The sequence below is a fragment of the Rhinoraja longicauda genome, chromosome 7, assembly GCF_053455715.1.
Source record: "Rhinoraja longicauda isolate Sanriku21f chromosome 7, sRhiLon1.1, whole genome shotgun sequence".
In the NCBI taxonomy this organism is placed as follows: domain Eukaryota; kingdom Metazoa; phylum Chordata; class Chondrichthyes; order Rajiformes; family Arhynchobatidae; genus Rhinoraja; species Rhinoraja longicauda.
This window is the reverse complement of record NC_135959.1, coordinates 11,377,335-11,393,773: the sequence shown is the minus strand read 5'-3', so window position 1 is coordinate 11,393,773 and position 16,439 is coordinate 11,377,335.

Sequence of the window (16,439 nt, the reverse complement as noted above, 5' to 3'; positions counted from 1 at the left end):
CGGCCCTCCAAGTCCGTGCCGCCCAGTGATCCCCGTACATTAACACTATCCTACACCCACTAGGGACAATTTTTACATTTTACCCAGCCAATTAACCTACATACCTGTACGTCTTTGGAGTGTGGGAGGAAACCGAAGATCTCGGAGAAAACCCACGCAGGTCACGGGGAGAACGTACAAACTCCTTACAGTGCAGCACCCGTAGTCAGGATCGAACCTGTGTCTCCGGCGCTGCATTTGCTGTAAAGCAGCAACTCTACCGCTGCGCTACTGTGCCGCTTATAATGATAAGCGCCGGGGGCTAAGTTCACAACGCTTGAATAACATTGGAAATCGACACATCTCAAAACAGCTCCCTGACACAGACAACCAATTAAGCGTTTCACGAGATGTTCGCAGTTACTTTTAGTCCCGTGCTCAGTCAATTCTCCTTTCTGCTGCAGAAAGTTACAGCCATAAATCATCACTTCTCATTTGTCTGCAAAAGGTCAGGTCTTAAATTCTGAGGTGTCTGAGAATGTGAATTACGTTTGAGAGACAAGAATTAACTAACAAGCTCAAAGCAAGCAGGGGAAGCAGGGGAAGCAGAGACAGGCCCTTTCACGGCTCATCGGATCGCTGTGTGTGTGTCCAGTCTGGGGAGCGCAGTGGTAGAGCTGCTCTCTCACAATGTGCAGGAAGGAAGAACTGCAGATGCTGGTTTCAACCGAAGATAGACACAAAAAGCTGGAGTAACTCAGCGGACAGGCAGCATCTCAGAGAGTTGTGAATCTGTGGAATTCTCTGCCTCAGAAGGCAGTGGAGGCCAATTCTCCGAATACATTCAAGAGAGAGCTAGACAGAGCTCTTAAGGATAGCGGAGTCAGGGGGTATGGGGAGAAGGCAGGAACGGGGTACTGATTGAGAATGATCAGCCATGATCACATTGAATGGCGGTGCTGGCTCGAAGGGCCGAATGGCCTACTCCTGCACCTATTGTCTATTGTCTATTGACTGATGCTGGTTTGCCAGATGCTTGTCACCACTTTCATGCAACAAGTCAGTGGATATTTTTAAGGCAGAGCTAGTTAGTTTTGTTAGTTTAGTTTACTTGTCATTCCACTCCTTACAGATCATGCAACGAATGGGACGGAACAGAGTGCCTCCGGGGGCCAGAGTGCAATACAAATGCAAAACATATAGACAGGGGATGACAGTGCAGTACAATACGATACAGTACAATACAATTAGTCTACTGTCTATTGAATCCCGCACTGCTTCAAGTCACCAATTTTACAGCAGAGACCTAAACTAAATCTCAGGTTCCTATTTAACATGTTCATGCAACTTAAAGTCGACAGTAATATGGAAATGGACTCGTGTCTGATCAGGTGATTTTAAGATGTTTTGATGTTGAAGGCACATGTAGCTAAATTATTAGCTGTCAAGGGTTGTCAAGGATTAGGGTGTCAAGGGTTCTGGAGAGGAGGCAGGAGAATGGGGAAAGATAGATCAGCCATGATTAAGTGGCGGAGTAGACTTAATGGGTCGAATGGCTTAATCCTGCTCCTATGACATGAATTTATGAACTTATTTCCATATCTCCACTCAAAATCTCTCTCCTCTCACCTGTGAATATATATATATATTGGTAGTGAATATTAATGGCAAAGAGCGAAATATTTTTCCACAGTTTGACTTCCAACCAGACGGAGATTGAAGCTCTCCGATTTCAGCCTCAGCATCAGCTGTGGAAGAACATCGCCTGTTAACACCTTGCGAATTACTTAATTCTTCAAGGCAGAATATCTCCGAGCCTCTCTGCGTGAGGTTGCCAATTAGAGCTGAGTCATGGAGAGTTTGTGAATTGGTTCTCCTTGGGCTGAGAATTAGGTTTAGACTGAGTTCATTTTCTCAGTCCAGGATCTGTAATCCCATCAGATAAAACCACTCTCTAATGATCAATATGCCCCCAAGCACAAGATATCTTTATTCATTCCCAAAAGTCAAACATTTCCTATTTCAGGTCGAATAACCAGCAAAGTAATGTTAAAGCAGAGATCGACAGGTTCTTGATTAGTACATGTAGGAAGGAACTGCAGATGCTGGTTTAAACCAAAGATAGACACTAAAAGCTGGAGTAACGCAGCGGCACAGGCAGCATATCAGGAGAGAAGGAATGGGTGACAATAGACAATAGACAATAGGTGCAGGAGTAGGCCATTCGGCCCTTCGAGCCAGCACCACCATTCAATGTGATCATGGCTGATCATTCACAATCAGTACCCCATTCCTGCCCTCTTCCCATACCCCCTGACTCCGCTATCATTAAGAGCTCTATCTAATTCTCTCTTGAAAGCATCCAGACAATTGGCCTCCACTGCCTTCTGAGGCAGAGAATTCCACTCTGAGGCAGAAAATTCAGGTAAAGACTCAAGAAGGGTCACCCATTCCTTCTCTCCAGAAATGCTGCCTGTCCCGCTGAGTTACTCCAGCTTTTTGTGTCTATCTTGATTAGTACGGGTGTCAAAGGTTATGGGGAGAAGGCAGGAGAATGGGTTTGAGAGGGAAAGATAGATCAGCCATGATTGATTAGCGGAGTAAACGTGATGGGCCAAAAGGCTGAAATTCTGCTCTTACGACTTTTGAACTTATGAACTTATGAGGCAGCAAAGTTTGTCGTGGCAATACATTTGGTTAGAACTGGCTTTCTGGTGACATTTTACTTTAAAGAACAATGGCTAATCTTGACAGAGGCAAATTGGGCCTTGTTTTCAGGTCCGCATGGTTAAATTACTTTCCCTTAGACTGCCCACAGATTGGGCTATTGATTTTTGGGGAGAATTCCTTAAATTGCGATCACATTATGGCATTGTTTAGGCAGCTCAGTGGCACAGCTGTTAGAGCTGCTGCCTCACACCGCCAGGGGCCCGTGTTCGATCCTCACCTTGCCTGCTGCCTGTGTGGAGTTTGTACATTCTCCCTGTGACCGCGTGGGCTTCCTCCTACACCCCAAGAAAGTGAGGATTTTTCTAGGTTAATTGGCCTCTGTAAATTCCCCTAAATATGTAGAGGGTGGATACGAAAGTGGGATAACATAGAACCAGTGTGAAGGTGTGATCGATGGTCAGCTTGAACACGCTGGGTCGAAGGGCCTGTTTCCATGAGGTATCACTAAACTGAACTGAACTGAACAAGAGAGGAATTGGGGTGGTAAAATATGCAAGCCATTGGGATCCAAGATATTTGACATTGGCCCATAAGGATGAAGTTCAGATGCAAATTTATACAGTGAGTGAGTTGGGTAGTCAAGTCAAGTCAAGTCAATTTTATTTGTATAGCACATTTAAAAACAACCCCCGTTGACCAAAGTGCTGTACATCTGATTAGGTACTAAGGAAAAAATGAAACATACAGTAGCACGCAAACATAACAGCACATACAAAACAGTTCACAGCGCCTCCTCAATGAGCCTCAAACGCTAGGGAGTAGAAATAGGTTTTGAGCTTGGACTTAAAGGAGTCGATGAAGGGGGCAGTTCTGATGGGGCGAGGGATTCTGTTCCACAGTCTAGGAGCTGCAACCGCAAAAGCGCGGTCACCCCTGAGCTTAAGCCTAGACCGCGGGATAATGAGTAGCCCCAAGTCGGCCGACCTGAGGGACCTGGAGTTAGAGAGGTGGGTTAGAAGATTTTTGATGTAGGGGGGGGAATGTCCATTTAGGGCTTTATATGTGAATAGGAGGAGCTTGAAGTTGATTCTGTACCGTACAGGGAGCCAGTGGAGAGAGGCCAGAATCGGCGTGATGTGGTCCCTTTTACCGGTACCCGTTAGGAGTCTCGCTGCGGCGTTTTGGACCAGTTGCAGGCGGGACTGGAACTGAGAGATATTTTATATATATTTAGTTATTCTCTGTGTGCAGTCCTTAGTTTGCCCACTTGGCAAAGCCCAGACCATCACACAGACCAACCTCCCTTCTATTAACTCCATCTACACCTCACGCTGCCTTGGAAGGCCAGCAGCATAATCAAGGACGAGTCGCGCCCCGGCCACTCCCTCTTCTCCCCTCTCCCATCGGGCCAAAGATACAGAAGTGTGATAACGCACACCTGCAGATTCAGGGACAGTTTCTTCCCAGCTGTTATCAGGCAACTGAACCATCCCACCAACAACCGGAGAGCAGTCCTGAGCTACGATCTACGTCGTTGGTGACCCTCGGACTATCTTTGGTCGGACTTTACCGGCTTTATCTTGCACCAAACGTTATTCCCTGATCATGTGTCGGTACACTATAGATGGCTCGGTTGTCATCGTGTATTGTCTTTCCGCTGACTGATTAGCAAGCAACAAAAGCTTTTCACTGTACCTCGGTCTACGCAACAATAAACTAAACTGGAAATTGAAGCTGAGATACTGCTTGTGGGACTGTTGATACCTGCCCACTGGAGGTTTACGATAGTTTAGTTTAGAGATACAGCGCAGAACAGGCCCTTCGGCCCACTGAGTCCACGCCAACCAGCGATCCCCGCATATTAACATCATCCTACACACACCAGGTACAATTTCTTTTACATTTACCAAGCCAATTCACCTACATACAGGGTGGCACGGTGGCGCAGCGGTAGAGTTGCTGCCTTACAGCGAAAGCAGCGCCGGAGACTCAGGTTCGATCCTGACTATGGGCGCCGTCTATACGGAGTTTGTATGTTGTCCCCATGACCTGGGTGGGTTTTCTCCGAGATCTTCGGTTTCCTCCCACACTCCAAAGACATACAGGTATGTAGGTTAATTGACTGGGTAAATGTAAAAATTGTTCCTAGTGTGTGTAGGATAGTGTTAGTGTGCGGGGATCGCTGGGCGGCGCGGACTCGGTGGGCCGAAGGGCCTGTTTCCGCGCTGTATCTCTAAATCTAAAAATCTAAATCATACCTGTACACTCTTTGGAGCGTGGGAGGATACCGAAGATCTCAGAGAAAACCCACGCAGATCATAGGGAGAACGTACAAACTCCATACAGACAGTACCCGTAGTCGGGATCAAACCCGGGTCTACACTGCTGCAAGCGCTGAAGGCAGCAACTCTACCGCTGCGCCACCATGACGCCCAATGTACTCATTCAATAGTGAGCATATACATAGAATAGTCGTAAAAATACAATGTATAACGCCCTATGGGCCTAGTACTATTTTAGTTTAGTTCAGTTGAGAGATACATAGAAATAGGCCCTTCCTATCGGGTCCACGCCGACCAGAGATCACCCCATGAGCTAGTTCCATCCAACACACCAGAGACAATCTATGGAAGCCAATTAACCTACAAACCTGCATGTCTTTGCAATGTGGGAGGAAACCGGAGCACCCAGAGAAAACCCACGCTGTCACATGGAAAATTCCATACAGACAGCACCTGTGGTCAGGATCGAACCCCGGTCTCTGGCTCAGTAAGGCTGCAACACTACCACTGCACCACTGTGACGCCCCATTTTCTGTCTTGGGATGGCAGGACTTTCATATGAAGAAAGATTGGATAGACTAGGCTTATACTCGCTGGAATTTAGAAGACTGAGGGGGGATCTTATAGAAACATATAAAATTCTTAAGGGGTTGGAGAGGCTAGATGCGGGAAGATTGTTCCCGATGTTGGGGAAGTCCAGAACCAGGGGTCACAGCTTAAGGATAAGGGGGAAGTCTTTTAGGACCGAGATGAGAAAACATTTCTTCACACAGAGAGTGGTGAGTTTGTGGAATTCTCTGCCATAGAAGGTAGTTGAGGCCAGTTCATTGGCTATATTTAAGAGGGTGTTAGATGTGGCCATTGTGGCTAAAGGGATCAGGGGTATGGAGAGAAGGCAGGTACAGGTTACTGAGCTGGATGATCAGCCATGATCATATTGAATGGCGGTGCAGGCTCGAAGGGCCGAATGGCCTACTCCTGCACCTATTTTCTATGTTTCTATGTTTCTATGTCTTGATTCTACTCTTCCTCAATGTTTAGCAGATCAGAATCTTCAGGTGCAAAGATCAGAGAAAATCCTGTTGTAAAACAGGATGGATTATGTTAGAGAATGCTTCCTTATAAACCAAGGACTTAAGAGTTTGTCCAATCCACTGATATTTGGAATTAATAGTTGCTAGACGCTGTGGTTCCCAGTGCCAAAGGACACTAGATCTCCATCAAAATGTTTCCCCTTACCCCACCAATCTCCTAGAGACTCACAATATCCCGTACATTATCTTCAAAATTATCTATGCCCCTTATAAAGTCTTCTGTAGCCGGTAAGAAAGGATTTCTAAGGCGTAGATTCAATCATCAAAGCACTACAAAGTGTTAATTGAATTGAATTGAATTGGATAAATTTTATTAGCCAAGTATGTATACATACAAGGAATTTGCCTTGGTGCTTTGCTCGCATGTGACAACACGATATACAGTGGACAATTACAAATAAAACATTATAATTTAAACATGTGAAGAATGAAATAAAATACCAGAGCGAAAGGAGGCTACAGTATTTTGGCTGTTGAGTAGAGCTACTGCTCGTGGAAAAAAAGCTGTTTTTATGCCTGGCTGTGGCTGCTTTGACAGTCTGGAGTCGCCTTCCAGAGGGAAGTGCTTCAAAGAGTTTGTGGCCAGGGTGACAGGGGTCAGAGATGATCTTGCCCGCTCTCTTCCTGGCCCTTGCAGTGTACAGTTCGTCAATGGGGGGAAGGTTGCAGCCAACAACCTTCTCGGTTGATCGAACGATGCGCTGCAGCCTCCGGATGTCGTGCTTGGTGGCCGAGCCAAACCAGACCACGATGGAGAAGGTGAGGACAGACTCTATGATGGCAGTATAAAATTGGACCATCATTGCCTGTGGCAGATTGTGTTTTCCCAGCAGCCGCAGGAAGTACATCCTTTGTTGGGCCTTTTTGACTGTGGAGTCGATGGTGGCCCCCCATTTAAGGTCCTTGGAGATGATGGTTCCAAGAAACTTAAATGACTCCACAGATGTTTCTGTGGTGTTGTTGATGGTGAGTGGGGGGAGGGGAGGGGGAGCTCTCCTAAAGTCTACAATCAATTCCACTGTCTTAAGAGCATTGATCTCCAGGTTGTTGCGATGGCACCAGGACGCCAGCTGTGTCACTTCCTGTCTGTAGGCAGATAGTGGTAGGAGGTAGTGTAAGAATTTCTGGGTCAAAATGTGGTCGTAGAGCAGGAGGGCAGGAGAAATCACAGAGGTAGCAGGAGGGCAGGAGAAATCACAGAGGTAGCAGGAGGGCAGGAGAATCACAGAGTAGCAGAAGGGCAGGAGGTTACTGAGTTACTCCAGCATTTTGTGAGTAAATACCAGAGGAGGTAGATGAGGTAGGTGCTATCGCAACATTTAAGAAACATTTACCAGGTACATGGATAGGAAGGGTTTAGAGGGATATGGGCCAAATGCAGGCAGGTGGGACCAGTGTAGAAGGGACATGTTGGCCGGTGTGGGGAAGTTGGACCGAAGGGCCTGGTTCCACGCTGTAAGACTCTGTGACTCGATAAATGCTGCTATATCGTTCTGGCTGAGAGCCAGGTTTTGAATAAGCAGACAGAGCCTATGCTCCTGAGTTTAGTAAAACGAGGAGTCAATCTCATGGAAAATTACAAGACTTCACATTGTTGTGTCTTTTTCGTCCGTCTGTTTAAATGTCATTTATACAGTGGGAGATCCTATTGAAGTGAGAGGTTATGCAAAACACTGCATGCAGTTAGCCTTAATGATGCTCTCTCGGGCTGTAGTGAAGCTGGTCACCAGACATATCAAAGCAGCAGAGCTCTTGCCTGGGGGCCTCCAGTAGTCTGTTTGATGAGGGCTCTTGAACTCTGAATAATTGTGGAGGAGTTCACCCCCTGCAATTATTATGTGCCAAATGCAAATAGACACGGCCTGTCACACACCGCAGGATAAGCAGCTGAATCGGTATTGAATCTAAGATGGACGCAAAACGCTGGAGTCACTCAAAGGGGCAGGCAGCATCTCTGGGTGGTGAATCTGTGGTGTTCTTGGCCTCAGAAATCTGCGGAGGCCAAGTCAGTGGATACTTTAAGGCAGAGATAGATAGATTCTTGATTAGTACGAGTGTCAGAGGTTATGGGGAGAAGGCAGGAGAATGGGGTTATGAGGGAGAGATAGATCAGCCATGATTGAATGGTGGAGTAGACTTGATGGGCCGAATGGCCTAATTCTACTCCTATTCTACTCCTTATGACCTTTTGAGTATGTGTGTATGTGTATGTATATATATATATGTTTATATATATTATATATATATATATATATAAACATATATATATACATACACATACACACATACTCAAAAGGTATATATATGTGTGGCATCTCAGGAGAGAAGGAATGGGTAACGTTTCGGGTCCAAAACGTCACCCATTCCTTCTTTCCTGAGATGCTGCCTGACCTGCTGAGTTACTCCAGCATTTTGTGAATAAATACCTTTGATTTGTACCAGCATCTGCAGTTATTTTCTTACACAATATATATATATATATATATATATATATGGCCAATCCCCATCGACCAACACTCTCCTCCGCCTAGCTGAGCTGGTTCTTACCCTCAACAACTTCTCCTTTGACTCCTCCCACTTCCTCCAAACCAGAGGCGTAGCTATGGGCACTCGCATGGGCCCTAGCTACGCCTGCCTCTTTGTCGGGTACGTCGAACAATCCCTGTTCCAGACGTACACTGGCCCCATCCCCGAACTCTACCTCCGCTACATCGACGACTGCATTGGTGCTACCTCTTGCACCCATGCAGAACTCACTGACTTCATACACTTCACCTCCAATTTTCATCCTGCCCTTAAATATACCTGGACTATCTCTGACATCTCCCTCCCGTTTCTGGACCTCACCATCTCCATCACAGGAGACAGACTAGTGACGGACATTTACTACAAACCCACCGACTCGCACATCTATCTGGACTACACTTCTTCCCACCCGGTCCCCCGCAAAAAGTCTATCCCCTACTCCCAATTCCTCCGCCTACGCCGCATCTGCGCCCGGGATGAGGTGTTTCACACTAGGGCTTCCGAGATGTCCTCGTTCTTCAGAAAACGGGGCTTCCCCTCCTCCATTATAGATGAGGCTCTCACTAGGGTCTCTTCTACATCCCGCAGCTCTGCTCTTGCTCCCCCTCCCCCCACTCGCAACAAGGACAGGATCCCCCTCGTTCTCACCTTCCACCCCACCAGCCAGCGGATCCAACATATCATCCACCAACATTTCCGTCACCTACAACGGGACCCCACCACTGGCCATATCTTCCCATCCCCTCCCCTCTCTGCGTTCCGCAGAGACCGTTGCCTCCGTAACTCCCTGGTCCACTCGTCCCTTCCTACCCAAACCACCCCAACCCCGGGCACTTTCCCCTGCAACCGCACGAGATGCAACACCTGTCCCTTTACCTCCCCCCTCAACTCCATCCAAGGACCCAAACAGTCTTTCCAGGTGAGACAGAGGTTCACCTGCACCTCCTCCAACCTCATCTATTTCATCCGCTGCTCTAGATGTCAACTTATTTACATCGGCGAAACCAAGCGCAGGCTCGGCGATCGCTTCGCTTAACACCTGCGCTCGGTCCGCATTAACAAAACTGATCTCCCGGTGGCCCAGCACTTTAACTCCCCCTCCCATTCCCAGTCTGACCTCTCTGTCATGGGCCTCCTCCAGTGCCATAGTGAGGCCCGCCGGAAATTGGAGGAGCAGCACCTCATATTTCGCCTGGGCAGTTTGCGGCCCGGTGGTATGAACGTCGACTTCTCCAACTTCAGATAGCTCCTCTGTCCCTCACTTCCCCTCCTCCTTCCCAGATCTCCCTCTATCTTCCTGTCTCCACCTATATCCTTCCTTTGTCCCACCCCCGACATCAGTCTGAAGGAGGGTTTCGACCCGAAACGTCACCCATTCCTTCTCTCCCGAGATGCTGCCTGACCTGCTGAGTTACTCCAGCATTTTGGGAATAAATCGATTTGTACCAGCATCTGCAGTTATTTTCTTATATATATATATGTGTGTGTGTGTGTGTGTGTGTGTGTGTGTGTGTGTGTGTGTGTGTGTGTGTGTGTGTGTGTGTGTGTCTATGTAAGTATGTGTATGTATACACACTAAACTTTTTTTCTCTTGTTTATCATATTGTTTACAGTGTACTATGTTTACATATTCTGTTGTGCTGCAGCAAGTAAGAATTTTGTTGTTCTATCTGGGACATATGACAATAAAACACTTTTGGCTCTGGACTCTTGACCTTATGAAATGGAATAGGTGATGTTTCAAGTTGGAACCCTTCTTCAGACGGAAAGATAGAGGTGTGGGGGGAGGGCGGGATGAAGAAACTGGATGCGAGAAAAGGTCAGAACAAATCAGAAGGTAGACACAAAATGCTGGAGAAACTCAGCGGGTCAGGCAGCATCTCTGGAGAGAAGGAATGGGTGATGTTTCGGGTCGAGACCCTTCTTCAGACTGATGTCAGGGGAGAGGGAGATACCTACATAAGGAAGTGTAAGGTGTGAAACAGTTTAAGAATAAGGGGTAGGCCATTTAGAACGGAGATGAGGAAAAACTTCCTCAGTCAGAGAGTTGTGAATCTGTGGAATTCTCTGCCTCGGAAGGCAGTGGAGGCCAATTCTCTGAATACATTCAAGAGAGAGCTAGATAGAGCTCTTATGGATAGCGGAGTCAGGGGGTATGGGGAGAAGGCAGGAATGGGATACTGATTGAGAATGATCAGCCATGATCACATTGAATGGCGGTGCTGGCTTGAAGGGCCGAATGGCCTACTCCTGCACCTATTGTCTATTGTCTATTGTCTATTGAAAACAGGACAAAGGGGATGTAGTTAACTTAAAATGAAAAAAAAAAACGAAAGTATTGCAACTCCTGGCTTTTGAATTTCTTTAAGTCTTGTTAGATTAATTCCTGGAGTGCAAAATATTTGCCAAGAGACTGAGAATATTTATCCCTTTTTTGCTTTCTCGAGTCATAGAGTCATAGAGTGATACAGCATGGAAACATAGGCCCAACTTGCCCACACCGGGCAACATATCCCAGCTGCACTCTGCCCACCTCCCCACGTTTCATCTATATCCCTCTAAACCTGTCCTATCCATGTACCTTTTTGACTGTTTCTTAAACTTTGAGATAGTCCCTGCCTCAACTACCTCCTCTGGCAGCTTGTTCCATGCACCCACCACCCTTTGTGTGAAACAGTTACCCCTCAGATTCCTATTAAATCTTTTCCCCTTCACCTTAAACCTATGTCCCCCGGGTCCTTGATTCACCTAGTCTGGGCAAGAGACAATGTGTATCTATCCGATCTAGTCCTCTCATGATCTTATTCACCTCTATAAGATCACCCCTCATCCTCCTGTGCTCCAAGGAATAAAGTCCCAGCCTACTTAACCTCTCCCAAAAGCTCAGAACAGTCCAATCCTGGCAACGTCCTCGTAAATCTTCTCTGTACTCTTTCCAGCTTGACAACATCTTTCCTATAGCATGGTGCCCAGAACTGAACACAATACTCTAAGTGCAGCCTCACCAACTTCTTATACAATTGCAAATTCTCTGCAATTGAATTGATTATTGACTGATTTTTTACCCCAGATATAGTTTTCTGCACTGACTACATATCCCTTGATCTCTTTAATATCAAAAAAAAATCTATCAATATTTGTCCTAAATGTACTAGCAACCACAGCTTTATAGACTTTTTGAGTAAAACATCTTAAAGATTCCCCCCCATCTCCGTGAAATAATTTCCTTTCTTCTCTGCCCTGAATTCCAACTACTTACTTTGAAATGATGGCTCTTGATTCTAGACACCCCAGCTATGAGAAACATCAACTCTGCATCTACCATGTCAACCTAAAGGTTTTGTAGCTCACCTTTTATTCTTCTAAACTCTAAAGTGTACGGACTGCTTAATTTCTCCTCTTTAATCAGACTTTACTGCACTTTTATTCCCAGTTGAGGGGAATCGAGAACCAGACGACCTGTGTTTCAGGGAAAGATTTAATCGGAACCTAAGGAGTGGGGATATGGAACGAGCTGCTGGAGGAGGTCGTTGAGGCAGGTACCATTGCAACTTTTAAGAAACATTTAGACAGGTGCAGTAAATGAAACGGACAGGTTTAGAGGGATATGGGTCAAACCCAGTCTGGTGGGACTAGTGTAGATAAGATTTGTTGCTCGGCGTGGGCAAGTTGAGCCGAAGGGCCTGTTCCCATGTTATGTATATGACTCCATGACTCTATCTTGCACTAAATGTTATACCCTTTATCCTGTATATGGACACTGTGGACAGCTTGATTGTAATCATGGATAGTCTTTTCACTGACTGGATAGCAAGCTGAATGCATTCAAGAGAGAGCTGGATAGAGCTCTTAAGGATAGCGGAGTCAGGGGGTATGGGGAGAAGGCAGGAACGGGGTACTGATTGAGAATGATCAGCCATGATCACATTGAATGGCGGTGCTGGCTCGAAGGGCCGAATGGCCTCCTCCTGCACCTATTGTCTATTGTCTATTGTCTTCGCTCTACCTCGGTACACGTGACAATAATAAATCAGACTAGTGGCGGCACACTACACAGCGGTAGAGATGCTGCCTTAGGGTGCCAGAGACCCAGGTTTAAACCTGACGGGCGCTATCTGTGTGGAGTTTGCACGTTCTCCCTGCGACCACGTGGGTTTCCTCCATATGCTCCGGTTTCCTCACCACATCCCAAAGACGTGCCCGTTTGTAGGTTAATTTGCTTCGTTAAAATTGTCAATTTGTTCCTAGTTTGTAGGATAGTGCTAGCGAATGGGGTGATTGCTGGTCGGCAAGGACCCAGTGGGTCGAAGGGTCTCTTTCAGCACTGTATCTCTAAAGTTAAAGTAAAGTCTAAACATTCACTGCGTGCAGCGCCTTTAGATTTAGATTTTAGATTTTAGATTTAGATTTAGAGATACAGCGCGGAAACAGGCCCTTCGGCCCACCGAGTCCGCGCCGCCCAGCGATAGACAATAGACAATAGGTGCAGGAGGAGGCCATTCGGCCCTTCAAGCCCCGCACATTAGCACTATCCTACATTTTACCCAGACAATTAACCTACATACCTGTACGTCTTTGGAGTGTGGGAGGAAACCGAAGATCTCAGAGAAAACCCACGCAGGTCACGGGGAGAACGTACAAACTCCTTACAGACGGCGCCCGTAGTCAGGATCAAACCTGAGTCTCAGGCGCTGCATTCGCTGTAAGGCAGCAACTCTACTGCTGCGCCACCGTGCCGCTTTTATTGTAAACATATCCTTCCATAGGAAGGGAGGACAGAATCACATACAATATTCCAAATGCACTTTTACCAAGGCTCTATATAAATTGGAGCAATATGTCTCTGCACTTACACTCAACAAACAGGTTGTAATTCTCGTTGCAGTTGCCTGGTTGTGACCTTTTCGTGATTTATGTACAAGGACACCCAGATCCCTCCGAATCTCTACCCATTACAAAAATACTCCATCATGTTACTCTTTCGAACTGGATGACCTCACACTATGGAGGGCGTGCAGCGTAGGTTCATTAGGTTAATTCCCGGAATGGCGGGACTGTCGTATGTTGAAAGGCTGGAGCGATTGGGCTTGTATACACTGGAATTTAGAAGGATGAGGGGGGATCTTATTGAAACATATAAGATAATTAGGGGATTGGACACATTAGAGGCAGGAAACATGTTCCCAATGTTGGGGGAGTCCAGAACAAGGGGCCACAGTTTAAGAATAAGGGGTAGGCCATTTAGAACGGAGATGAGGAAGAACTTTTTCAGTCAGAGAGTGGTGAAGGTGTGGAATTCTCTGCCTCAGAAGGCAGTGGAGGCCAGTTCGTTGGATGCTTTCAAGAGAGAGCTGGATAGAGCTCTTAAGGATAGCGGAGTGAGGGGTTATGGGGAGAAGGCAGGAACGGGGTACTGATTGAGAGTGATCAGCCATGATCGCATTGAATGGCGGTGCTGGCTCGAAGGGCTGAATGGCCTACTCCTGCACCTATTGTCTATTGTCTATTGTCTATTGTCTATTTTCTCCCCTATCTATCTATCTGTCACATCCTCACCCATTTACAATGTAGCTATAATCTCCCTGAAGCTTCCTTGTATTGCATTAAGGCCAAGGGGACATGATCATATTCAGAATGTTCAGAATCGGAGGATTCATAGGGTGCAGAGAGTCATAGAGTCTTACAGCTTGGAAACAGGACCTTCGGCCCTATTCACCCATCTGCACTAGTCCCACCTGTCTGCATTTGCCCCCGATCCCTCTAAACCAGTCCTATCCATGTACCTGTCTAAATGGTTGTTAAACATTGCAATCTAACCTGCCCAATCTACCTCCTCCGGCAGCTCATTCCATACACGTCCAACCTTTATGTGAAAAAGTTAACCTCTCAGGTTCCCATTAAATCTTTCTCCCCTCACTTTAAACCTATATCCTCTGGTTCTCGATTCCACTCCTCTGGGCACGAGACTCTGTGCGTCCACCCAATCTATTCCTCTCATGATTTTACACACCTCTGTAAGATCACCTCTGTAAGCGCCTGAGACTCAGGTTTGATCCTGACTACGGGCGCCGTCGGTACGGAGTTTGTACGTTCTCCCCGTGACCTGCGTGGGTTTTCTCCAAGATCTTCGGTTTCCTCCCACACTCCAAAGTATAGCCTACTCAATCTCTCTCTATAGCTCAGGATTCAAGGATATTATGAGATTTTTAGGAAGATGAGTAAATATAGTATTTGAGTATTGAGATAAATATAGTATGTGCAGGAAGGAAATGCAGATGCTGGTTTAAACCGAAGAAAGAGGCAAAAAAGCTGGAGTAACTCAGCTGGTCAGACAGCATCTCTGGAGAAAAGGAATAGGTGGCGTTTCGGGTCGAGACCCTTCACCAGTCTGAAGAAAGGTCTCGACCTGAAACGTCACCTATCCCTTTTTCTCCAGAGATGCTGTCTGACCCGCAGAGTTACTCCAGCTTTTTGGCTCTGTCTTCGAGATAAATATAGTATTGAGATGAAAGCCCAGACACGATCTGAATGAGGTTTGGAAGGAGAGATAGATCAGCCATGATTGAATGGCGGAGTAGACTTGATGGGCCGAATGGCCTAATTCTGCCCCTATTCCTTATGTCCTTATCTGTTGGAATGACAGAGTGAGCACAAAGCACCAACAGCTCCCATTTCTTCCATGCTGAAGTATCTTTAACGGAAATGCTGATCTGTGCATCTGTGGATATGCTTGTGCGGTTCTCCAGATTAGATCGTGGAGTCGTGTGATGTGCTTGTTAGACAACAATATCCCAGACACTCAAACTGCACAAGGAACCTGAAGACTTGATATGCAATTTTTTTAAGCTTTCTGCCTTGCAAATGATCCGTGACCTCTTCTGATGTTTTTATTTCAAAAGAACATGATCTTTTTTCTAATATAAAGATGTATAAAACATCTTTCGAAGTATTATATAAAACTAGACCAAGTGGATCCTTTGGGCCCAAACCTCTCCTGTATTGGTGCAGCATCCTGTCCTCTCCCCCTCCCCCTCTCCCTCCCTCCACCTCCCCTCACCCTCTCTCCCCCCCCCCCCCCTCCCCTCCTCCCTCCCCCCTCCCCCTCCCCCTCCCTCCCTCCCCCCTCCTCCCTCCCCCCTCCTCCCTCCCCCCTCCACTCCCCCTCCCCCTCCTTCCCTGCCCCCTATCCCTCTCCCTCCTCCCCATCTCTCCCTCCCTCCTCCCTCCTCCCCCCTCCCTCCACCCCCTTCCCGCCCCTCCCTCCCCTTCCCTCCCCTCCCCTCCCCTCCTCCCTTCCCCTCCCCCCTTCCCCTCCCCCCTTTCCCTCTCCCCCACTCCATCCCCCCAACCCCCTTTATCCTCCCTCCTCCCCCTCCCTCCCTCCCTAGGAGATAGATTTAAACTTTAAAATGTGAATAACAAAAAATATAACACCGATTTCAATGAAACTTCTTCCATTAGCACCAAAGGGACGACGGTGAGTAAGGTGGGCCTAAAATTGTCACGCTATCGCGTACTGTTTTGGCTGTAGTTCAGGAACAAACAAACAAACAAACGAGAGTTTTAGTACATAGATGCCACAATGCATTTCTGAAGGCAACACGATTTTTGGTTTTAAGTGTAATCGTTAACATAATGTAGAAAACCGATCAGCCAATTTGGACACAGCAAGTCCCCCCCAACAGAAATACAATAATGTCGGAAATTATACTGGTATTCTGGAAAGGCTCAGAGAAAACCAGTATCAATATTTTCACGATTCAAGGTTGGACATGTCAAGGAGTTAGCAGACCTGCATTGTTTTCAATGGAGAAAAGATAATTAGCTTTAGGTTTAAGTTTATTACTGTCACGTGTGCCAAGGTACAGTGAAAAACTTTGTTTTGCAT